Source organism: Paramisgurnus dabryanus, chromosome 18 (assembly GCF_030506205.2).
Source record: "Paramisgurnus dabryanus chromosome 18, PD_genome_1.1, whole genome shotgun sequence".
NCBI lineage: Eukaryota > Metazoa > Chordata > Actinopteri > Cypriniformes > Cobitidae > Paramisgurnus > Paramisgurnus dabryanus.
Window position 1 is genome coordinate 26,043,419 of NC_133354.1, and position 23,128 is coordinate 26,066,546.

At 38.0% G+C, this 23,128-nt stretch overlaps 1 protein-coding gene across 5 annotated transcripts in view; it reads right to left on the minus strand.

Annotated features, from left to right (window-relative positions):
* The window catches only part of ndst1b (N-deacetylase/N-sulfotransferase (heparan glucosaminyl) 1b), a 107,062-nt gene that overhangs the window by 41,169 nt on the left and 42,765 nt on the right, over nt 1-23,128 (minus strand). The window contains exon 3 of one of the 5 annotated variants that reach the window (XM_065287503.2): nt 13,551-13,627. The exons of 2 other annotated variants lie outside the window; for them this stretch is intronic. The gene's annotated coding sequence lies outside the window, so the exon portion shown is untranslated. Of the gene's footprint in view, nt 1-4,738; nt 5,320-13,550; nt 13,628-23,128 lie in introns of those variants that run through there. 2 more of the 5 variants (XM_073812507.1, XM_065287505.2) reach the window with 2 other exon arrangements.

Below are 23,128 nucleotides of genomic sequence, written 5' to 3' on the forward strand. Positions count from 1 at the left end.
TCGAATGTCAACCTACGGAACGAATATTCGAATATTATGGTCCAGCCCTAGTAGTGTCTTAAGGTTTAATAAAACAGACTCTTTGATTTTAGGCTCTTTGAGCATCCAATCAAAGGACGTGAAAATGTCTACGTTATTGTACACCTGCAAGATGGCCCTGGAGTCGCCAACTTGAAATCTGATTGGTTAAAGCAACAGCTTTATTTCCATTCATTTTACGCTACAGGCGCCAACACTGTTGATTCTTAAGGCCTCAAGGCAGATTTCCTTGATACTGCCAACAGATGATGGCTGAAATATAATTGGATAAAAGCTCCAACATAAAAATGCACTACTGGAAGCAGTGCAACAAAGAGAAATGTGTGAAATGAAGAGAATACTATACTATAGGGAAATTTAATACACATACATGGAAAAAATATATTAAAACATGTCAGTGATTCTGAGCTTGCATGCCCTGGCGGTCCACCACTGGTGGGTTTACACATAAATTAAGCTATAAACTAACTGGTGACAAGTCCCTTATGCATGTGCATATAAATCAACTGTTTCACGACACGCCTTGTTTTACAAAATATATATCTACACCAAGGTCGGAAATGTATTTTTATTAGTATTGTATTATATTATAACTGGGGCAGTAAAAATGTACGTGTTAATAACAATAAGTAAAAATTGTTATTAAGAGAGATAAAGGTTGTGGATGTTTAAAGAGTTATTAAAAGCAACAACTCGAAAACGATCTTCCTTACGCTGACTGACACTAGGGTTGGGCGATGTCCCCATAAATTGGCAGTTGACGATGGTTACGTAAACCATCGCGATGGACGATGATATCGTTAGGCGGGGGGGTATTTTAATTTTTCGTTATTATTCGTTATTATATAATTATTATTCGTTATTTTACTTTATTAATTCCACTTAAGAAGAGTTGTGCACTTTTTATTTTAATATAGGCTATATTTTACATAAATACTATTCTGTACTTAAAATCTATAATTTTGTTATTTTACTATCCCAACTAATGTCTCTTTCCTATAGGTTGCACATAAGGGGAAAAAGTAGTTTTAATCCACTGAAGAAGAGTTGTGCACTTTTAAGCACCTTTTAATCTCTTTACATAAATATTTTTTTCTATTTGCACGTAAATATCTGTGCATATGTGCCACCAGTACTCCGTCAGAGAGCGGGTCTTCAGCACCGCGGGGAGCAGCCAGCACTTCAATCCGCAGCTTATTAAAACTAGACAAAGTGAACAGGGCCAGACACATCTAAATTTGAACATGGTCTGTGTATGTAAATCCCGCGTTTCGGTCGGAGTGTTGTTCCCGTTTTCTTGTTCTTGACGTTCTCTGAATTCTGGGTTTATATCTTAATCTGCCGCTTCAGTGCAGTATAGCCTCAATGTAACAATGAGCACGATCTCCCGAGACACTACAAAAGGCTACTAATAAATGATTAATATGGGCTGTTTTCTTGTACAAAATTAAATATTTTAAGATAAATGTACAACATGTAAAAAAGACAAGATTCTAGCAATGTCAAGATTAGGGATGGGCATTTTCCAGTAATTTACTATTTTTTTTAATATTTAATTTTTCGAATATTTAAGCTCTTAAAGAACGAATATTCGTTTATTTAAATTATGTTAATTAAGACATGCGTGTTTTGTATTTTTCATTTTGTCATAATTTCACAGAAGGCTTATAATTAGGAAATATCCACAGCAAGCTAAACTTATATTCTGTATGTATATATATATATATATATATATATATGTATGTATTTTAAGTTGAAAAAATTGTAAAAAAAAAAAAATATATATATATATATATATATATATATATATATATTTTAAATTCTTTTTAAAAAATATCCTTCAGAAAAAAATGCGTTAAAACTTAATGCGGAGCGAAGTCTAGTCAAATCCTTAGTTTCAAGTCGGTCGTTAGTATTAATTCATTACTGTTTGATGTTACATACATTATATTATACCAAATATTATAGCTACCCTAACCCCAAATCTAAGCGAAGTTTGAGGACTTGCGAAGTTTAAAGTTTGAGGACTTGACAAAGTAGGCTATCATCATTTAAACAGACTCAAAACACCAAGAGCCCGGAGCAAACGAAAAAACACATCTACATAACCGACTGCTCAGTCGCCATATAAATATCTTCTCAGTTTAGTTTGACGTATTTGTGAATAAAGAAAACCATATTTATCCTACCTGCTTCGGTGAAAGCCCGTTCTTCTGACTAGATACAATAATGCTGGTGCTGCGGAGAATACTCTTCCTGATGATGGTTAACCGATAAAAACAACAGACGGATGGAACAAGATTGAAAATCTGTATTTAACATTATTTTACAAATAACGTAAGCTGGCTCGATACATTATTTTTGACTGTGCAAAGTTACTAACGTTAGCTTAATTTAACAACATTTTACAAAGACGGTGCTTTGCTTTAAACTGCCATGTGCAGTTATCCGGTTCATTTTCGAAAGAGCACCGCGTATAATAAATGTTCTTTCATTTCGTTCTCCGTGTCTGTCTCTTTATTAACAAAATTAAGTAGACTTTATAACAGAAAGCTTACAAATCTCTCATGATGTGTTGATTCGGGCGGCGGAGAAGCACGTTTAATAACACGTGAGCCCTCACTGAGCCAGTGGCCAAATACGGCGCGGCGGGGACAAACCCGGAGATAAAAGGAAAAACTTAAATTCGTCTGCAATCTGCATTGCCAAACAATCAGAAATGCATACAAATTAATGTTCATGTATATTTTACATTTAAGTCTGTAAAAGACAGTATAGATGAAGTGAAAAAGCATTAAATAAGTTGTTACCCTTTGGTGGCACATTAAAAACAAACAAACATTCGAATAGCATTTTTTAAATTCGAATTATTATTGCCATTCGAATATTCGAATATCCGTGCCCATCCCTAGTCAAGATCAAATGCCCGACAGGATATTTTCACAGACTAACACACGTCACGTCTCACCTCTTCTATTTAATTTATAGAGCAATTCACGCAAAGATATTAGGTTAACTATAGTCTATATAGAAGAGAGTAAGTGTATGTCGACTCGCAGCGGAGTGGGGAGGGGGCGTGGCATCACGATGGTGTCTCTCCATCGTGATGTCAGTCAACCATCACGATGGACGATGATATCGTCTATCGGCACAACCCTAACTGACACCCCATTCAGACTAGCAGCGACTAGCAGTAGCAGAGCGACACAATCTCATTCATTTGAATGGAAGCTTGGCGACACGAGCGAAAATTAAGAACTGTTTAAAGGTACATTCACATAATAAGCGGCTTTGTCGCTGTGTGACGCTCATTTCTTTCAAAAGAGGCATTTCTATATTTGGTTGTCATAAACAAATGCGTAACGTCCACTCCAGTAACTGACAAGAGATGGATGACGTGAACTCCACTGCTTTGCGCTCATTGCTAGTCGCTCTTGAATATCGCTCATAATTTGCATAAAGTTAAAAGTTTCTTAACTTTGTCGCGCGACTGGACACGCCCATCCAGCAGTCAACGGTCACTGTCGCTCTTGCCGCCAGGCTTCCATTGAAACCAATGAGATTGCATCGCTCTGCTGGGCTGTTTACACTTGGTATTAAGATGTGTTTTCATTGATCGGATCACAAGTGGACGAGAGAGACACATTCATTTACACCTTGTATTTAAATCCGTCTCTTTTGTCCACTTTCGACCGCTTCTGTCCTGAATACTGTGAGGGGATGGTTTGTGAGACGGTGGGCGAGTCTCTCTGCTGTCATTCAAACCAGAGCGAGAGAAATTAGAGAGAGAGTTTATATGGACGTGAACTAATATTATGTCGGAGTCCACTGCTTGTTTAGCAAGTAAACATGCTGCACAGAGTTTTGTACGTGTGTATGTAAGAGCTTTCTCTGAATTTTCAGCGCAATTGATGAAATAGGATCGCGCAACTTTCACACGCTTTCAAAAAGAAACTACGGAGAACACCCGCATTAGGTTTATCAATGAAAGGCTAAAAATAGCACTGTTCACCGTGTGTTCGTGCTAGAAGTCAGAAAAGACGTAAAACTTGTGCTCAGTACCTCAGATTAGATAAATGGGCGGAGAGAAGGCGGTCGCGTGTGGCTGTTCGAACACATTCAACCACATATGCGTTCCGCAACTCCAAAGCGATCCGATCGAAAGTGGTTTCGACTTCCTCTGGATGTGGTTGAAAATGGTCGAAAGTGGACAAGCTCAAAACGTTTTGAACACCGTTTACACCTGGCATTAATGTTGTCCACTTGTGATCCGATCGACGAAAACGCATGTTAATGCCAAGTGTAAACAGCCTCTGCTACTGCTTGTCGCTTATAATGTGAAATGTACCTTAACTTTATGCAAATAATGAGCGAATTTCAGGAGCGACTACAGAGTTAACTCATGGCAATTATGTGATTAATCTAGATTAAATATTTGAATCGATTGACAGCCCTTATTATAATATACTATGTTTGTTTTTCATATCACACATATATTTGATTTCATTTTTATTAGCATAGTGGTAATTTTAGATATGCTGTCTTTAGCTGTAAAGTATCTTAGGTTTAAAAAAACAGACGCTTGCTGCAAAAGCCTTTCACGACTGTGGCAAAACAAAATGTAATACATAAACAAAACGCTAATAGGTTAGCACAAGAAGAGATGAGAAAAAGTGTCAAGACATGGAAAAATCAGGACCTTGACATTTAGAAAGCCATCACACCATCTCACCCACGCCAGCAAGTTTCTTCTGTCCTAGATCTTTCTTCATTTCTTTGTTTTCACAGTTTTTCACAGTCTCAGCTCAGCAGACGTGTGAAAAAATGCACCCTGCCTGCAAGTCACAAAAGCCATTTTCTGATGGCAGGATAGCTTCCATAACGCTCCCTATCTCAAGGGCACAGCATCCCTTCATCCCAACAGCTCGCACTGCTCCTCCAAATCCCGTCGAGAGAATCTTAAACCCAGACAACGCTCGACTACAGCAGCTGTCACATTTCAAAACAGAGGATACCAAAGGTGCAAGATAAAATTAGTCTGAGTGTAAAATCCGGATCTGCCACTATCAGCCTTTATACAACTCTCTGCTTTGAGTCTCTTGATATTTGAGCCAATTTCCTGTTTGCTACAAAACAAAGCGATGGTACAGATTTGCTGCTGGAAGAATGCATGGGACAATACTCTGGACATATGCTTGAACAGATCCAAACATCAGAGGCACCTATCACAGACATTGGACACATCCAGGAGTAAGTGCGACAAGGACTACAGGACAATAGCTGGGCACTGGCCCAGGACAGCACGCCATGCAGGACCAACCTCTACAGCGCTTAAACCGCAAAAATCAAAAGAACCCTGCCCAAACCGGTACAGTGCAATTTAACACTTACAATGACAGCCATTGTTCATCCAAATGCACATGATGATGACGACTGTGGGGTTTGTTCCTGCTTATGAATGGAAGTCTTTAGACTGAAACTAATGCTGCTTCAGACCACCCCTATGCCCAAACCTACAACAACCAAACTCCATAGCTTGATTCTTTCCTGTCACTGAAAAGCATTTTGTGCATTTCGTAACAAGAATGAATAAAACATGTACTTGTCATTATGCTCAGCTGGTGCTGAAAAGAAATATGAGCCATTGTGTTAATTTATGATGTCTCTTTATAGAGCACAAAAACAAAATCGAGAAAAAATTACCCAGGGAAAAAGCTCAATCGTCTAATTTGTAAAAGAGACAAATCACCAGCTGCAGGTCACTGGAAATGAACTCAGATTTAGTAGATGAGTAACATTCATAATGTCGTTGACCCGAGGATGATTGCATCTGTTAGACTGAAGAAAGGGAGGTTATTCAAAAGTTTTTCGTCATGGCTTGGAAATTGGCCGGTAGTATTTACATTTTAATTTGGTAAACAAAGCACCTGCTCCGCATTCATCTGCTTTGTTTAGGTAGTGCCTTTAAAGTCTCTCAACATGAAGTCAAAACAGCCCCTGGCCAGACAAAAAATACAGCTAGCAAAAACCAACGTGACCCACAGACAACCATAACATCTTAGTGTTTAAGATGCAGCACGGCAGATACAACAGACTAGATAAAAGGCCGTAAATTATTACCGCTTTGCCCGTCAGTCTACACCTAGAATGTTTTTATGAGTACAGTAAAATTCACAGAAAAATGACATTTTTGGCAGTAACGTCTAATTCATTTTTTAGGTTTTGGTTTCGTGCTTTTGCTTCATGAATACAAGAAGCTAACCATTTTGAGGGTCAGCTGGATGTTCGGTTTGGAAAGACGGTGGACAGCAGAAAATGACGTTTAAGAGAATGTGTAAAAATTATATTATATTTTATATACTTTATATTTAAAAAGGCAAAGGGGGCAATCGAAAAGATCAAAGACCCAGAAAAAATCTAAACTATTGAAAAAGAAAGCCTACAATTTCAGTGTTGTCCTCAGTTTTTCGCTTTGTAGTTCAATAATAGCACTATAATTACGGGATGCTGTACTAGCTATGGTTGTGTAGCGCTCATATTTTAACTAGTACCTGTGGTACTGAAATTTGGTAATGGTACCCAACGGTACATTTTTTTTCAGTAGGGGTGAGCAGGGCAAACTAGCACGGGGTTTATTGTAACACGGCTACTTCACATATTTATACAGGGCTGAGCAATTTTTAATTTTTGTCTTTTTCTCTTACTGTCAGAAGATGATGTTCTGTGAATTTGTTAAAAGTTCTGATGTGTTTTTGTTAAAACATTGAACAAAGAGGCTGTTTACACTAGGCATTAACATGCGTTTTCGTCGATCGGATCACAAGTGGACGACGTTAATGCCAGGTGTAAACGGTGTTCAAAACGTTTTGAACGCGTCCACTTTCGACCACTTTCAACCACATTCAGAGGTAGTCAAAACCACTTTCCATCGGATCGCTTTGGAGTTGCGGAACGCAATGTGGTTGAATGTGTTCGAACAGCCACACGCGACCGCCTTCTCTCCGCACATTTATCTAATCTGAGGTATTAAACACTAATTTTACATCTTTTTTGACTTCTGGCGTGAACATACGGTGAACAGCGCTATTTTTAGCCTTTCATTGATAAAACTACTGCGGGTGTTCTCCGTAGTTTCGTTTTGAAAGCGTGAAAGTTGCGCGATCCTATTTCATCAATTGCGCTGAAAATTCAGAGAAAGCTCCAACAAATAAACGTACAAAACACTGTGCAGCATGTATACTTGCTAAACAAGCAGTGGACTCCGACATAATATTAGTTTGCGTCCATATAAACTCATAATTACTCACGCTCCCGTTTGAATGACAGCAGAGAGACTCGCCCACCGTCTCACAGACCACCCCCTCACAGTATTCAGGACAGATGCGGTCGAAAGTGGACAAAAGAGACGGATTTAAATACCAGGTGTAAACGTAATGTGTCTCTCTCGTCCACTTGTGATCCGATCGATGAAAACACATCTTAAAACCAAGTGTAAACAGCCCCAAAGAGTGTTCTGGAAAAGTACATTTCTTTATCTTTAGTATTTTTCTGATTTCTGAGTTGGGTGTGTAAGTCACCAAATCCAACCTTATATTATTTTAATCATCAATATTTTAATCACTTGCTATCTAAAACATAACATAACTCCATTTTGAAACATGTCAGCAACTTCTAGTAACTTACAGCTGGGATTAATTTTTTTTTACAAAGCAGGGTTACCGTAGTTGTCACACAATGTTACAATAAAGCATCAAGTATATATATGATAATGAAAACAATGTAAATACTATTAATTAAGATGATAATTAAGAAGCCTTATTTGTGCAGCTGTTTAAAAAAAATCTATTTATATGCATTGATGCTTAGTACAAGGATGGTTAGATGAAGGATCATGGATGGATGAATGATTGAATATCTATCTATTATAGGCGAATATATAAACAATATTCACATTTAGTATAAAGACAGAATTGTATTGAATTATTTGTGTTTAAACAAAATTTTCTATCAGGTGTTACAACAAACCCTCTGTTTGTTACAATTAACCCCACCTATGGGCTCATATTAACAAGACTAGGCCTTAGTTATATTAGGACATTTAAGTTTTTACAAACAAACCTTACAAAAAAACAATGCTGTGGTGCATCTTGAGACAAAACATTGGCGTTAATATTTATCAGGAGATGTCAGTGCAAGGTGTTTTTAAATTAAGACAGCTCAAACGTGCATTTTAATCTGGGACTAGTGTAAACCCTGTTTGGGAAACCGCCCCAATGTTTTCATTTGTAGAGATGTGTTTGTTGACAGAGTAAATAAAAGATTAATCTAACTTTTTGTAACTCATTTTATGAATGATAGAGCCAAAGCCAAAAAGCGCTGTTTCTGTCCCACTCTCCCCTACTTTACTTTGTGTAAAAAACATCTAATTCAGTGAAAAATAAGTCCAAACCTGAGATAAGAACATTCTGTCATCGAGTCTGTTCTAGAAGATATCGACAGCGCATTGATTTCGAAAAAAGAACAGAGAAACGCGATCAAAACATTTGTTGATCGAAAAGATGTTTTGCCATCCCTCCTCCAGGATTCGGCAAAAGTTTAATTCATCAGCTGACTCCGATGGTCACTAAGAAGATGGGACACAATAAAAATCGGGCAACTCAGCGTGCACGACAATGTAGATAATAACTAGCGGTCATTGGCAGCACCTTTTCGGAAGCCCAAGGAAGAAGTTCATCTAACTTACGAATTAGTCTGATAGATAGAGATAGTCTGACTGTATGACTTAGTAAATAACTCACAATGTTGTGAAATGACTGAAATGTTGTAAACAGTAGGTGTCGATGTACGTTTGCTAACTCAGACTTAGTATAATCATAATGTAAGTGTCATTGTAGTAAAATAACTAGCAGTTCGGTCAGGCTGCAAAAGACGCCATTTCAACATACGTCACACACTCGGTTGCTCTGATTGGTTGTAGGTCTTTTCAATTGAGTGCAAAGGCATTTTTTGTCCTGGTTCGGTTGAAACACGCCCTATAATCACAGCCCGAAGGAGCGGTTTCAGACTCAAATTCTGACTAGAATTGAGTATGACAACGTCAGGCTAAGTAGTACCAGGTAACAAAGTAATTCGGTCTGTGCTCTTAAAACTACCGAGTCCGGTACCCAACCCTAGTACATATCAAATATTGTTGACATGAAAAAAAGTCCCTTGGGTCTCCATAATCACATACTCTATATTTATTACATGCCACATTGCCAAATAACTTAATTTTGTTAATGGTGTAGTTAACATAATGGCTAGTCCATATTGACATCCATTCAGAAATCATATTTAAACAACAGTGTGAACTTAGCAGGTTGGCCAATTACTATGTTAGTAACAAAGGTCAGTAACATAAAAGAACAACAGTCTGTTGTTAAGGAGGGTGTTCAACTAAAATACAGAGAGAGATAAACAGTCCGAATGATGATTTAAGAGACTAAACAAGAGATAACAAGAATCTGATAACATTAGAGCAAACAAGATCTTCATATATCGTCATCTCTATTGAGCAGATTGTTTAGTTCAAAGGGTAAAGACATTGCTAGGACAAATGGTCGGTAAACTCCTCAGGGTTTCAAATGCTGAACTGACAAACAGCTTTAGATACCCAAAGGGCCTAGACGCAGCACAATCTGGAGAAGGTCGGGGAAGTGTAATCCTAAATCTCTAATCCTGTTTATCTGGGCTGGACCAAATGTGGCATGCGAGTGGACGGCGTGCAACCTGAAACTTCATTGCTGATGGCAAAAGGGACTTTGCTCCGGAGATCAGTCCACTGTTCCAGGAAACCAATTTCAAAGAGGCCATTACAGAACGAGCACAAAAAGGCTACAATCTAAGTATATGAAAGCCAGACAGCAAAGGGAACCGGCAGTACTTTAAGTACAGTTATCAACAGCTCAAAAAATCTCGACAGATCCGAAAATCTTGAGACGTGGGGTGTGAACAGGTGCACTTTGCTTTCTTACGTGGCAGAAATGAAGGGGACACTTGAAGTCGGTATTATGTATGAAGTAGCAGAGAGTGGCAAATCAATCTTCCCTGCTGGCGGCTCTGATCTCAAGGGCACTCAGACGGTGGCATAAGACTGCATTTGCCCTTGCCAGGCCAGACGATGTGTGTGCTCTCACACCCACCGTCCCGCACACAAACACGGTTCTGATACAACTGTACCGGTAAACACTCCAGCCTGTCTGCACACAGCGTGTTGCCTCCGAGCCGGTGCCAAGCCCGAGACTTGCCGGCTTGCCAGAAAGATCCCTCCCACCCCACGCACAGCATGGGACGCGTTCTGCTGTATCCGTGCATCCGCCATACTGCTGATCTGACGTCCGTCCTAATCACCGGGCATAATCTCCTGTTTCACAGGGACAGCACTGACCCGAGTAACCGGACACTAAGACACGCAATCACGCACCCAACTGACCATCTTGACCACGGGGGACATGGGATTATGGGTGGGCTTGTCTCCTGAAAATGAGGGTGAGGCGTGTTTAGCTGAGGGCTGTTAACAGTGAGGAGATATAAATAAACGAATAAATAGGATGTGAAGTCATTCGGTAATTGAAAAATCGATACTTTCCATTATTACATAAAAGCTCTTTGGGGAAATCAGTGTTCGGAAGTTAATTAACCATTATGTGTCACTCAAAAACAAAACCGATTACAAATAAAAGCAATGATTAGAAATATTATTTTTTATTGAAAAAGTACAAGTACTAGTTTTGTGAAACAGGATTATTTTTTGTGATTACAAAATAATTCAAAAGCTCAGATGCAAAACCCAAGTGTGCCTGACATGTTTTCTTGTATATGAGCATTTTTTATCAGACTCTTAATGCCAACAAACTGTTATTTCTGAATGACCTGAGGCCAGGATTAAGCGTATTTTAGAGGAAATTAGTTGATGAAAGTATAATAGGTGCCAAGAGCATTTGGTTAATGTCATTTCATTTTTGAAAGAGGTGGCTTTTAGAGGCTTTTGCATCTGAGCTCCTAGTTATAATAGTAATAGTGATAATTAATTTCAATGTGTATTGAATTAATTGTTTGATTTTAAGATCTTAAATCATCCAAAATGACTGCTGCTTAAACCACGGCTCTGATAGAAGAGTTTTATTTTATATTCAAAACAAAATGCAAAAGGCAATTACCATTATAATCAACAATCCGAAAGCAATCATTTAGCAGGTGTCCCCCAAATGAGCCTACAATCACGCAAATTAACTAATTACACAAAGTCCCGGCAAACCCGGCAATAAACAACAAAAACACAGTGAGTGGAATCTAAAGAGCAACAAGGCAGATGGATGTTTTACCAAGACTAGTCACGGGAATGAATCATGTTCACTGCAGACAGATCCTCTGATTTGTGAGATGAATCAATGAATCAAAGTTAACGTAGACCTCCATCAAAGCACTTCCACCCTTTGTCACAATCCCCATCAGCTTCTGATGCCAATAAGACAAAGAAATTCAGAAACATGTTTGACACTGGCACAGAAATAAATCAATGAGCTGTCAGCTCGATCTCTTCGCTCCGCGCACCATAATGGCTCAGACGAAAGAAGACAGTGCGAGTTTGACCTCACCGCTTATAAAGCCATCCAAACTTCGATTTCATTTTAAATGGCAATGTGCAGGGTTAAGAGTCCGACATCAAGAGTTTGTTTGATTTAACTGGCCTTTGGGGCCTGTGTGGAGAAGACACAGAGTCATTTTTACTCCTCAGGTTTGGGAATCCTCCGTAAAGATTATTTTTGTAATAATAACAACATAATATTAACCTTTTAAAGAGATTGTGAGCTCTAAGATCAAACACAGCACTGTTAGAAAAAACATATTGTCGCTGTCCGATGAAAACCACGTATGTCCATTTTGCCGATTTTTCGACGGACTGAATGTCCAGGTTCATTTCCGTATACAGTATGCTTCACATATCTAAATGGGCAATGAAAAGTTGTGAAATCATGTCATCTGATTTTCACATATATACATTTGGTGTCAAAGTTGTCAATCGCACCGTGTATCTCCCGCTCTGTGGACGCATTAGGGCACTATAAAATCCATTTTTTTTCCCAAATTCCGTTTGTCCTATTTAATTTTTGCTAATTCCGTTTTATCCGTTTAAATTTTTGGCAATTATTTTTTTACCGTTTACTGTTATTTTAGCCATAAAAAAGTGTGCCTTTAATGTTAATGATTAAAATGTAAATGACTTTGGGGAAAACGGGATAACACGACTACCTAATGACTGTAAAAATGCATTTATACACACGCATGCACGCACACTACCCAATTCAATGCATTGTTTAGTGTTGTTGCAGAAGGCTACACGTGTCAAAGCAGTGCCTTCAGAAGTGCCTTAAACACATCGGTCCAGCGGAAAGCGATCCATATTTTAAACACAAATCGCTTGAAATGCATATAACTGTACAAACATACACAGGAAAGTGATCTGACTTCAGAGAACATGAGCGCGCAGCTCTTTGCACGTGCGAGCGAAAGAGAGACAGAGATTTTTTCCGCTGACGAAAGGAGAGTCGTGGAGAGCCGCTTCGCATGGTTTCAGTGTTTTGGAGGGGGTCTGAAACGACGGGAGGGGTGTGTCGCCCAGATTTACTTCCCCCAGTCTGCATTACCCCCAGACATACATTCTTCTCCCACACAAAAACAGAATTTTATTTAAAATATGTAAAATTCTGCGAAATTCCGCTTTAACACTAGATTCCGTGTTAATTTGCTAATTCCACGATTCCATCCGCGATTCCGTGATCGCGGAAATTATTGGGCCCTAAAGCATCTCGCTGGTCTCGTGAAGTTTCATCGAAGCTCAGCACTGGATAGCCGAATAAACATAGCCTGGTGAGACAATGACTTTACTTCATCGAGGTAAACGTTTCCCCCCTTACGCCAGATGTACGTCTAGGAGTGACAAAATCATGGTAGGACTGTGCAAACAAAGTATCTGTCTAGCATTACCATGTCAGTGTATTGATTTATTGTCCCTTCATAGTTTGCAAGAAACATTTCATAAATGTAATATTAATATTAAATAAACTAAGCGTATTTAATAAACTGAGCGTATTCATCTGTCAATATGAAACACGACTTTCTAAGTAATGATCGGAAGAACGCGTATCGACCACCGTTACTGTACATGCACGTATGTCCATTTAAACTCAATTTTGGTCAAATGTGGATTATATCATTACACTGGCAAGAATATAGTTACATGTAAAGATGCCGTACCAAGTATGACAAAGCTACATTCAACTGCTTTTGAAATACAGTGTTTTTTCACTTCCTGAAAAGTAACCGTTTTGGACATACGCGAGTTTTATCAGGCAGCGACGATATAATCAAATTAAACCGTGATTCTTTCCAAATTGGTCCTGTGTAGGTCATGGCTTTAAATATTTTAATTAAGGGTTTGATTAAAAAGAATTCTGGTGTGGAAAACTCACACTGTTTTTTCCAAGCAAAGTCCAGGGAAAATGCAGCCATCACTGTTCGGCTCTCATGGTACGCCTTCACCTGGCACCTTCAAGCAAAACAGAACCCTCATAACTACCACCGCATCCCTTGAATTCCCAAAATAAAGTGATTCTGTGCTAAAGGAAACTGCTTACACCGGAGCTTGTATGTGACAATGTGCAATTTCAAAAGCGGAGCGCTGGGAAAGGGGTAGATTGTACAAAACCCTCCGTCAGCTTCTTTAAGAATATTTTCAGTGATCGGAGGTACAAGCGAGCCAAACAACAGGGGATAATTGGTAGGGGAGTGCAACCACAAGCAAATAAAAACAAGGGCAGCCATTACATGCCGAACACAGATGCTCGGAAGCACCTCCGTCCCTCTCCTCTAAATTAGGTTGCACGACACGAAGAAAACTGGGTTATTTTTAGCACCTTTAACTACCGGGAGCTCTCATAGAGCAGAAGTAGAAACAAAAAGAGAGGGAGAGAAATGTCACCTTTTATAACGGAGGACACTGGAGCCACAAAGGTCAGAAAAATAAATATCTTCCCTGCTGCTTGTTATTTCTCATCAGACAATTTAGTCTTGCCCCTGAAATTACCTCGGATGAAAACAGTGAATTAATCTCCTGGATGCCGGGATGCGTTCGGGAAAGAGATTATGCTGAAGACCAATTGCATCAAATCAAAAAGAGTCAACTAAATAAAATATCCAATTTTATACAAGAGGCACAGGCTTTATGAAATAAAAGCATAAGAGCGTATCAACCCATGTTTTAATCTCCTCACACAAAACTACTACAAATAAAATATCAATAAGATATTAAAACTTCCTTTATCAGACAATAATCTGATTAAAATTCTAAAGTAATGTAGTCTAAAGAAAAATGCTATTTTCTTAAAATAATTTTAAAAAATCCTATTCATGTCCCTGGCCTTATTGTGCATGATAATAATTCTGTGAATATTATTCCAAATAATTATTTTCAAAAATGAAAGTCTTCAAAAATCACTGTTATAGTTTGGATTTTAGATATGACATGGCCTAAATTATATTCTGTGTCATTCAAAAATGGGTCACATTAAAGAAGCTAACATTTTTGTTGCTGTCCAGCTAATAAGATGTTCTTGTGTACCATTTAAATTAGGCTATATAGATTCCTGAACAGTTTTGATTCTGTATTTGCAAGAAGTTTGAAAATCTCAAAGTTCTTCTATTAATCTCAGGATTTCTTGCAGAAAATTTGTTAGGTGGTAGAGTTCGGCAGGTGGGCAGGGCCGAGGGTGTGGCAATCAAAGGGGCGTACGCGTCATGATGAAAATTAAAATATTTTTATTTGAAACACTCAAACAAAACATAATTTTGAAGAAACTATAACAAAAAACGCGGTGTGAAGCGCGTCCCTGCTATTCTCCGAGATGTTTTATCAACTGGCTAGTTATCCTCCAGACAGTGACGGTCCGGATCACGTCTTTCTTATTTCGGCCGTGTGGTGCGCGTGCCCGCTTGCGGTGTAAAGCGCGTACACGCTATTTTCCATGATGCACTTGACGGCCTTTTGTGCAGCGAATAATTTTTTTTGGACGACCTAGTCAAGGCGGTAGGGTAGGGATTCCCAGCTTAGGCGGGCTGCCCGAACTGAAATGTGCTACGGGAAATCCTGAATCTTAAAGCCACAATAAAAAGTAGCGATTGTCTTCTTTTTCCTGTTGTAATGTATATCAGAGTAAAACGGTGTCTGAAATGAAAAAAGATAGGGCTGCACTTTAATCGAGGATTGATTGGATCCTGCAATCTTTTTTCCAGACTCCGCCCACTTGCCATACCCCATGACCGGAAGTAGACATTTATTTGCAATTTTGATTAAAGATTATGAGGGCTTTAAAAAGAGGATTTAAGATTATATATAGCATGTAATCTACTCATGCAAATGATTAAATTAGCTGTTGGTGTGTATGTACATAGAAGAATATGCTATAGCACACCTGGGTTCAGGGTCATATTTTATTCTGTCTACGATGCTATAAAGAAGGATGTGACCGGCTGTCTAATCTCTTACAGCTCACGCTCAATTGATCCAGAACAGCTGTGCAAACTGCTTACATGTCTTTTTTAACCGATTGTTTAAACGAGAACTGTGTCAAAGCTCTAGGTCTTATTAGCTGAGATTAGATTGGTTATAATATGACGGAGCCTGACTGGATTGCCATCAGCATGGGCGTGCTATTCTGTACTGTACTCCAGTTTAGGAAACACAATGAGGTGTCTATGTAAAGCTCCACTTGAGAGACAAATAACAATGGAGTGCCCCTGACAATTTGTACACTGCTCTTATTATCTAGGCTACGGGCTGTGCTGAGGGAGGACAAAAGACTCTTCAGGTTTCAAATAAAGGGAAACCATTTTTGATAAGGCCACTCGCTCTTTTTCTCATAGACATAAAATCCAAAAATGCTTATATTGGCCTACCGGTACAAGGACTGTATTAACGATTGGGTTGAAAAGGGGTGGAAAGTTTCAGGTAAATTTTTGGAAACTTTCCATGGGAACTTAATCTGGGGAATTTTGGAAATATTCCATATTTGAAACTTAACAGTATTATATGGAAATTTAGAGAAATGTATAGAAACTAGAAACTATATCATATACAAACATTGTTTGGTCATAAGCAAACATGCATGCTGCAAAATACAATAAAAAAAAAAAGGAAATCTTAACTGATTTTTTGTAAGTATACAGAACTTTAATTGTTTCCCACAAAAGCATAACAGACATCATTATAGTTATTATAATAGTGCTAGCTTACATTCAGATATCTAAATAACTGGCTTGCTAGCTACAGTCTAAACACATTTTGGTATTGCTAGTTAATTAAACTGTTTAAATGCAGCAAGTGTGGCTTCTGTGGTAGTCAAGGCCCGGAATATGGAGGGTAAGGTCTTGAAAATGGAGGGTAAACCCCCCAAATAATAAACAGAGGATTTTTTTATTTTAGGGGGATTGAGTGTCATTGATAGACACAACTTTTTTTAATTATCTCTCCTAAATGTTTTCTCAGTCAATGTATTTGTCTTTACAATGGTATAATGTTATTGCACAATACCTTATACAGCAAGAAAGGTTTACACAAATGTATGCAATCTACATAAATACAGGCAAAGATAGACATTTTGATATTATTTTGTGAGCAAGATTCAAAAATTATCTGTGCATGTCATGGAAAATCCAAGTACATGCAGGGGGTGTGCATGTGAAATTCAACTGAAATTGCATTAAATCTTGTTTACCAAATTATGCTGTAATATTTATTAAACTAAGTTCCCTGTTATAGTCAACTCTTCAAATTCCCAGTTTATTCCCATTAATTCCATAAATTCCTGTTAAGTCCCATGGAAAGTTTCCTTCCTTGAAAATGGAAAATAAATAGATGCAGACATGTTTGCTGCATTTATAAAGCAGGCACGCCTCTCACTTTATGCTGGTTGCTACTCGATTGCGTCATCAAAAACGTTATTGTTCTGAAAAATTTCTTGTCGAACACCAAAACCCTTTTAAAAATCAAATAGTTTTGGTTGACAAACATTCTGTGCATCCCTACAGAAAAAGGAATAAGCTAAATTTATAAAGATGCATGCAAGCTTAAAAATAATGTGTCATCTGTTAGGTCCCACACTGTCCTCCTTGCAACTTAAGAAAAAATCCAGTAGAGAGCAATATACAGACACAACTGTGCCACTATTAGCAAAAAAAAAAAAAAAAAACTGTGTCCCACTGGAGGACAAATATGACACTAAAAGAAAAATACACAGCCTACGTACAACTACAGCCTGAACCTCCGTAAGGCAAAGAAATGAGAGCCGGTGCTATTGTATAGGGTCCTTGCAACAGGAGGGTAAAACCAAGTGCCTTAATCTATTCGGCATACTCTATATGCCTCATGGCTTCAGGGGATGAGATTTCCTCTTCATTTTGAGAGTGGGAAGGAGGGATTTAGGTTAAGAGAAAGAAAGCGAAGAAGAGGGTGTTGCTATAGAAGTAATAGAGTAGCCAGGAGCAATGTATCATGCTGACATGAGCGAGGAACGCAGGGAGAGTGAATTTACTCTATTGGATTTCAGGGAAAACAAATACGATTGGCCGTTCTCAAGATTCATCGCAAAGACCACCAATTAGAAGTGCAGGGCAGCTCTAGCCATCGATCTCTGAAGGGTCAAACACTATGTTGCACCTTAATTGATGCTCACGTTCTTACAATTCCCAACAGTGGAATTATAAAGTTGTTGTTTGGGCTACGGAGATTAACTGCTGAAAAAGAATGAATGTGCTTGTATGTTTTATAGGCTTTATAGTGTTTTCCTGGAAACATGTTTGTATGCATGCCTGGGCTGCAAGAACAAAGTCTAATCACTGTGACAGTCCCCTTCTCGGCCCACTACCAGCAGCCTGGGAATAGAAACCCCAGTCTTGCAAAAAATGGCATTGTCTCAAAATGGATAGTTTTCACCGGTGTATACAATCCTAACAGTAATCCGCTTGAAAAGGGATAATCCAACAGCAGAAGAACAATCCAGACCCTCCAAAGACTCCACGCATGGTGTATTAGTAACATATATGCATCTTACATATGTGCAACTTGCAGCGCAAATAGGTTTGATTCCCAATGAACACACATACTTTAAAAAATGTATACGTGTAAACTGGTTTAACAAGCAAAGAACCCATAAACATCTGATTACCAGAACTACATTCGTGACCTAAATGAAACTACAGTAGGGTATGACCCAGCTACATTTGGATGCTCCAAAGAGACCCCTGTCCTAACCTTGGAGCTGTGACTTCTGAAGTTAAATCAAGGTAAAACCAGGTGGCCACAGGTCTCCGGTTTCGCCACAGGTGTAGCGAGCGGTCTGCAGGGCAGTGCCTCTGGCACCTGGCATCCTCCGCATCCCATTTCTCATGCCAAATACAGCTAAGTAGGCCAGGTAGTAAAAGTCACAGGTAGAAGTCGAGGCACAAGGTAAGGCGAGTGCTAAAATGCACACTTGCTCCGCTAAAAACTCATGCAATCAGAATTTAAATCACAATTCTTCTTGGTGTGGATTTCACAGACAGGGTCACATATACAGCATGATTTTTCTATGGTCAGCCCTTTTAAATGCCAGGGAAACTAAGGCACGGGCACTGACTCATGCTGGAATAGCTAGACAATGAACACAGATGCACGTCAATCCACAGAAACAGCCCGAAAGCATCCTGCTTCATTCTCCTGCTCGAGTGCCATTCGAAGGCATGTTGCAGCATTCGCGCTGCCTTGATCATCGGTGTGTGTGTGTCCAAAGTCTCAGTGGGGAATTCTGGCGAGCATCTCTTCTGGAATTGGCAGTGCTATTTGTCAGACAACCGGGAACGACTCTTGCAGAGTTGAGCATCTTAAAATGTCAACACCGGTGAAAGAGTGCAAAAATAGAACAAAATGATCAGATTTTTGGCAACTGGGTTTAAAAGCAAAGATGCTAGCTGTGCTCATCTCTGTAACTGCCATCGGCTTCTTGCATGTTCCAGCGTGGATTCTCATTGCCAGAATCGGTAGGACTTCACGTCCAGCTAGTTTTAATCCCAATGATGCGTTGAGTCATCAGTGAGACTTGGCTCACGGTGCACTGCGGGAATGTGCAAAAAACCTCACTCGTGTTGACACTCCACCATATGGCTCATGGATCGATATGAAGCAGTCCTAGGTTTGTTAAAGCAAAAGGCTATTCTTGAACTAAAACACGCATCCCATGATGGACTAGAGACTAAAAAGTCCCAAAACTGAGAAGTCTTTGATCTGCAATGCGACTTTCATTAACAATGTATAAATAAGGCTGGATTTGGCTTTGATTGATCCTTACTGGATGCATTTCTTAGTGGGTGTTTACAGAGATGCACCTGCTAGAATGATAGTGTTGAGACAGGTTTTGAAAAATGCAACTATTTTTAACTTTAACCCTAAAATTACAAAAGTAATAGCAGTATGCTTAAAAACAACTTGACAGCGGGCAAAAGATTGAATTGGCAATGCTTTCAAATGTAATTAAATTAAGAAGCACCTTCTTAAATTGCACCCATTTCATTGCTAAAAACAAGGATATTTTGTATGTTTGGTATAAATGCAATGTGTTTGCGTAGTTTATGGTTTAAAAAAAAAACATTCTTTTCCACATACCGTACATTTTTGTAAACTTTTGCCTACAATCCGTGTGTTTGCTGTAGTGCAAGAAATGAGAATTACGTTGGAGATGATAACTCACGTCACTGTTTACTTTGGGGTTTGTACCTTTTGCATATCATTAACATGAACCTATACACACTTACACACCAAAGAAAATGTAAAAACGTGAATCTGACAATAGGTGCTCTTTAAGGAGGAGTTACCATCCACTCTGTAAAGTGCTAAATGATGTTATTTATAAAATCCCATCACTCAAATACATCCCAGGGGTACTGGACTGACATTTTAGAGGTTAAAATGCGCTAAGTGGTTTCACAGTCGGGGTGCGAAGTCAAGTCCAGCTTTTAGGCTACTGTGGAAACAACAACAGCTCCCGGTGAGGATGAATCTATAGAGAAACCATTGCTGTCATTTTTGTCAGCACCGCACGCCTAAATAGAGTCATCACCCTGAGAGCAGTCAGGTTGGAAATGGTCTAAATGTCCCTGACCAGGCCGCACGGGATGGGGAGGAGATGATGGACACATATTGGATGGGGTTCCGGCTGAGGGCCATTTCCAATTCCCTAAAATATAAGAAGGGTAGGAAAAAGGATGAATGATCAAATCTCAAGTGGGGAAGTGATGAGAAAGAGGACTCAGGACCGGTCGTAATGATGATACATATCACGCAACGTTAAAAATGTGCCAACTTTTCTTTGGCTGAAGGATATTTTGTACCAATACATATAGGGGAGGTTTCCTGGAAATGGCTTATCCTGGTCCCAGACTAAAATGCATGTTTGAGCTACCTAAATTTTAAAACATATAATGCTGACATATATTAACATATGCCATTGTTTTGTCTTAAGATGCATACCAGTACACTGTAAAAATGATGTCAAATCAACATAAATTTTTGTTACTTTAACTTAAAAAAAAAAGTTAAACTATTTCAACTAGGGCTGCATAACGATTAATCGCGATTAATCTATTGCAGAATAAAGTGTTTTGTGTACACCATATATGTGTGTGAACTGTGAATAATAATTATGAATATAAAATAGGCACACATGCATGTGTAATTTAAACAAATATATATATTTAGTATTTATTTATATATATATATATATATATATATATATATATATATATATATATATATATATATATATATATATATATATATATATATATAAATGATACATATATACAATTGTATATAAACATGTAAAAAAATATGTATACATGCATGTGTGTATATTTATTTATACAAAGTTATTATACATAGTACACACACACGATGTAAACAAAAACTTTTATTCTGCAATAGATTAATCGTGATTAATCGTTATGCAACCCTAATTTTTTTAACTTGTTTTTATAAGTAATGTCAACTTGTCACAAGTCAAAACTTAAGAGAGTAGGTTGAATTGACTTGCAAAACCAAGTTGTTTTAACTTAATGCTTACTTTTTACAGTGTATAGTCTTTTGTAGGGTTTGTTTATAAAAACTACTTAGATGTTACAGTGTTTAAGATAGATGTTGGAAATCTTATTTTATTATGCCGATAACCGGTCAATCTATGCACAAATTCATCTATATTCAAGTTCATTATCATACAAGTTGCGGAAGGACAATTTGGCATCTCCACTTCACCTACCCTGCTTGCTTTTGGACTGTTTGGAGGAAACTGAAGTACCCAGAGTAAACCAACAAAAAGACCACCTATCCCAGCCGAGGCTCAAACATGGATTAAAAAAACCCAACAAGAATAACTACAAGTTGTCATATTTAAATTGAAGCACAAGAACATGACAGTAAAGCAAAACATTCAAAAGCAAACCAGATTTTAAAAGATGGTACAATAACCTCAAAAACCCATTACAATAATGCTCGAAGAAATTAGAGACAAAGCAGCAATGGCACAAAACAGACGATTAGGTAAAAAGTGTGGATTTGTTTTGCGTCAACTCTGACTCTCATGGATGAGGGATGGCTCCCGCGGGCAGGACCTAAAGGCCTCATTCCCCCCACAGCATGCAGAGCATTCCTAATAGTATGGCACATTATGAGAGCGGAAGAGACTACTCAGCGAATCAGATAATTGAGTTGAACAGCAGCTGTGGAGGAAAAGAGCAAAAGAGGTGAAGGAAGAAACAGCAGCATCTTCATAGAGTTTTACAGGGAGAAATAGTTTCATAAGAGACGTGCACAACATCAAATACAATGGCATGCACAAAGTCATTCAGATAAAACTGTCTGTCAGTGCCAAAGGCATAAATGTAAACTGGTCTTATGAATGCACTTTGTAATAAGGTTGGTATGGGTTCACCTGAACACAGATCAGATTCATTTGGTTACATATATCTTGCATTCAAAAGCAGTAAGACAATGTAACTGAAGACTTGGGTCTCAAAATGTGTTTTAATAGGGCTGTCAAAAGATTAAAATTGCAAAATAATAACAATAACAACAAGGGATGCGTAACGATTAATCGCGATTAATCTATAGCAGAATAAAAGTTTTTGTTTATATCATATATGTATGTCAACTGTGTATAATAACTTTGTATAGATATATGCACACACATGCATGTTTATATTAAAGAAATGTTTGCATGTGTATATACATTTGTATATATACAATATATTTATATTTATATTATATATAAATACTTAATATATAAATATAATTTTTTCTTAAAATTATACATCCATGTGTCCATATTTATATATACATAATTATTATACACAGTTCACACACATATATGATGTAGACAAAAACTTGTATTCTGCTATAGATTAATCGCGATTAATCATTATGCATCTCTATCACATACAAAATAAAAGTTTTGTATATTACGGCTGGGCAAAAAAAAATGGATTTTTCGATTAATTGTTTTTTTTTCCGTGGTTGATTCAAAATCGATTCTCACAGGCCATGAATCGTTTTTTTCCAATTTTATTTTTCCGCAAACACTGAACGTTAATCTAAGTTCTAATCTAACTACTTCTCCACTAGATGTCACCCTTTCTTTTTTGCCTTGTGCGATGTTACCAAGGAGCGAGAGGTGAGCCTGTCATTCATTCATTATTCTAATATAATATAATATTCTATATAATCTATATTCATTGAGTTGAATCGAGAATCGAGTATAAAAAAATCGAGTCGAGAATCGGAATCGATACGATTTGATAGCTTGTGAACCGAAAACGAATTGATCTGGAACATCTAAATCAATACCCAGCCCTATAATATATGAATGAGTACTGTGTGCTATTATTAATAAACAAGTACACAAACATTCATATTTATTTAAGAAACATTTACATAAACACACACAGACACACGCATAATAATTGCACACAG